Here is a 3751-nt window from a genome sequence, read left to right as displayed (position 1 = left end):
AAACAGCTCTTGTGGGCTGGGTCCAATAGGTTTTGGTTTCCTTTCTGTTAAAAAATATTTTGATTAGCATAAAGGTCTTTTTGTTTGTTTATTTTTGTGTTTTAATACATGTAGGTACTAGACTAGTGTCTAGAAATAGTTTCATTCTCTTGGAAATTTATCTGCTAAAACTCTTCTATTCACAGATCAGAGGTTTTTGGAACTTGAAGGAACTGCAGGGGTCAAGTCAGAATACATCGCTTAGGAGTCTTTATGTTGACACTCCGGTATTTGGAAGCAGTGATCTTAAAAATGCAATTCACAAAAATTGTTTTCTTTGGTTTTTGACTCTTCTGAACAGAACTCATCTTCAACTTAGTTTGCTAATTGCCTGTGTGCCATGATCTTGTTCTCCCTTGCAGAGCTCACAGGATGGGTTTTTGTTTTGTTTTGTTTTGTTTTTAGTTTCCTTGCTGTTTTTCCAGGTCACAGTACCACAGTGGATTGGTGATTGCGGTTTGAGGTTACCTAGAGAAGTGTGTGTCGGGGGGTAACCCAAAGATTTTCTTGCACACCTCAAATTGTTCTCTGATGACACCAAGAGCGTCAAAGGGACTGAGGCCGAGTTTGTCAGTGAATGTTCGCCAGGAAAAGCAGGGGTGAAGCTGCTTATGGGCGAAGATGAATCCCGTGCTGCCATCTATTGGTAATGTCATAAAACAGCAATTTTTAATACCACCTGATTTTTAAAAAATTTATTCTGGGGGAACTATAGTTCACTTTCACCTATTCTCCAAATTCGTATTTCCCAAGAAGTCTTGATTTCAAGTGAAGGAATCTGTGGATGGGAATGATCCATCTTTAACCCTAATGAAGTTTGTCTGTAAAGTGAACCAAGGGGACAGGGGAATTCCCACACCGTCTCATTACTGCCCAAGCCAACACACTTCCCTTTGAGGATGGTTTGAGGGAAGGAGAGACTGTCTGCTTGTCAGAGGGATTTCAAAGAACACACTGTTCTCATCCTTCAGATCTTGCCGATTGCTTCATGGGCTGCCCGAGATTACCATATGTTTTGTGCAAAGGGTGGCTTCAAAACAAAACGGAATAGACCCTCTCTGTTTTGAAGCCTGTTGATTCTAAATGCTACACCATTGCAAATAGTTCTCTGGGTTTATTTATTAGTAAAGGAAGTCAGACATCAAAGACCAACCACTTCCATTTTAAAAAGATCCCTGTTCATTAAAAATAAAAATAAAGGAGGCTGGAGTGCAGTGGCGTGATCATGACTCATTGCAGCCTTGACTTCGGGGGCTCAAGTGATCCTCCCGCCGCAGCCTCCACTCCTGGTTAGTTTTTTGTATTTTTTGTAGAAATGAAGTCTCGCTTTTTTGCCCAGGCTGGCCTCTAACTCCAGAATTCAAGCGATCCTCCTGCTGCAGGCTCCCAAAGTGTTGGGATTACGGGCATGCGCCACTGCACCCAGTCTACTATCTTTATCTTATAGAAAGAAAAGAATGGAGGAAACTGAGGCTTGGAGACAATGGTTTCACCCAAATATCAGTGGTGTGGAGGCAGAAAACTTATTGTTAACAAGAGGAGTTGATGGCAGTATTTTGGCAAGTCCTAGTAAAAGTAACCCTGGAGACTTCACATGTTCCGTTAGAAGAAATGGAGCTGTCACCCACATCAAGATTCAGAACACTGTGATTACTAGGACCCGTACAGAGGGAAGAAGTTTGCAACTTTGGCTGAGTTGGTCCAGTATTACATGGAACATCACAGGCAATTAAAAGAGAAGAATGGAGATATTATTGAGCTTAAATATCATCTGAACTATGCAGATCCTACCTCTGAAAGATGGTTTCCCAGACACCTGTTTAGGAAAGAAGCAGAGAAATTATTAACTGAAAAAGGAAAACATGGTAGCTTTCTTATACGAGAGAGCCAGAGCCACCCTGGAGATTTTGTTCTCTCTGTGCGCACCGGTGATGACAAAAGGGAGAGCGACGACGGCAAGTCTAAAGTGACCCACGTCACGATTCGCTGTCAGGAACTGAAATACGACATTGGTGGAGGAGAACGGTTTGATTCTTTGACGGATCTTGTGAAACGTTACAAGAAGAATCCTATGCTGGAAACACTGGGTACAGTCCTATGACTCAAGCAGCCCCTTAACATGACTTGTATAAATGTTGCTGAAACAGAAAGCAGAGTTTGAGAACTAAGCACATTAGCTGAGACCACAGATAAAGTCCAACAAGGCTTTTGGGAAGAATTTGAGACCCTACAACAACAGGAGTGCAAACTTCTCTACAGCCGAAAAGAGGGTCAAAGGCAAGAAAACAAAAATTAAATTGGTATAAAAACATCCTGCCCTTTGATCATGCCAGGGTTGTTCTACGTGATGGTGATCCCAGTGAGCCTATTTCAGGTTACATCAATGCAAATATCATCGTGCCTGAATTTGAAACCAAGTGCAAAAATTCAAAGCCCAGAAAGAGTTGCATTGCCACACAAGGTTGCCTGCAAAACACGGTGAACGACTTTTGCTGGATTTCCAAGCAAACTCCCAAGTGATTGTCATGACAATGAAAGAAATGGAGAGAAGAAAGAGTAAATGTGTCAAATACCTGTCTGATGAGTATACTCTACAAGAATATGGGGTCATGCGTGTTAGGAACGTCAAAGAAAGCACCGCTCATGACTATATGCTAAAAGAACTTAAATTTTCGAAGGTTGGACAAGCTCTACTCCAGGGGAATATGGAGAGAATGGTGTGGCAATACTGGTTTTGGACTTGGCCGGACCACAGAGTGCTCAGCGACCCCGGGGGCATGCTGGACTTCCTGGAGGAGGTGCACCATAAGCAGGAGAGCATCATGGATGCAGGCCCGGTTGTGGTCCACTGCAGTGCTGGAACGGGCCATACAGGGACGTTCACTGTGATTAATAGTCTTATTGAAATCACCAGAGAGAAAGGTGTTGACTAGCAACATTGACGTTCCCAAAACCATCCACATGGTACAGTCTCAGAGGCCAGGGATGGCCCAGACAGAAGCACAGTACCCATTTATCTATATGGCAGTGCAGCATTATATTGAAACACAACAGCACAGGATTGAAGAAGAGCAGAAAAGCAAGAGGAAAGGGCACGAATATACAAATATTAAGTATTCTCTAGTGGACCACAGACAAGTGGAGCTCAGAGCCCCCTCCCGCCTTGCACTCCAGCGCCACCCTGTGCAGAAATGAGAGAAGACAATGTTGGAGTCTATGAAAACATGGGCCTGATGCAACAGAAAAATTTCACATGAGAAAACCTGCCAAAACTTCAGCACAGAAATAGATGTGGACTTTCACCCTCTCCCTAAAAAGATCAAGAACAGACACAAGAAAGTTTATATGAAGACAGAATTTGAATTTGGAAGGCTTGCATTTTGGTTGACTACCTTTTGATAAGCAAAATTTGAAACCATTTAAATACCACTGTATTTTAACTCAACAAATACCTGCTTCCCAATTACTCATTTCCTCAGAAAAGAAGAAATCATCTCTACAATGCAGACAACGTTACATTTTATAGAATTTTGCTTTAAATTGAGGAAGTAGTTAAATGGTGCACTATATCTTGCAGATTATGGGAGTTCAAATTCTAGTTATAGGCTTTTTTTTTCTTTTTATAACCCTAACCAGTTTAATTTTTTTTTCTCATCGTGGGAGATGATAAGAAGAAATGGTTTGGGAAAATTAAGTAACAACATCCTAGAAG

The 3751-nt window shown here is 41.8% G+C and overlaps 1 pseudogene; it reads left to right on the top strand.

The window, feature by feature from the left end:
* The first annotated feature begins 1364 nt into the window (after positions 1 to 1364).
* On the top strand, positions 1365 to 3533 carry LOC102145778 (tyrosine-protein phosphatase non-receptor type 11-like; annotated as a pseudogene).
* The last annotated feature ends 218 nt before the right edge of the window (positions 3534 to 3751 follow it).

This window comes from Macaca fascicularis, chromosome 4 (assembly GCF_037993035.2).
Source record: "Macaca fascicularis isolate 582-1 chromosome 4, T2T-MFA8v1.1".
Lineage (NCBI taxonomy): Eukaryota > Metazoa > Chordata > Mammalia > Primates > Cercopithecidae > Macaca > Macaca fascicularis.
Note: the sequence above shows the minus strand (reverse complement) of the source record. Positions and strands in the feature narration are given on the sequence as shown.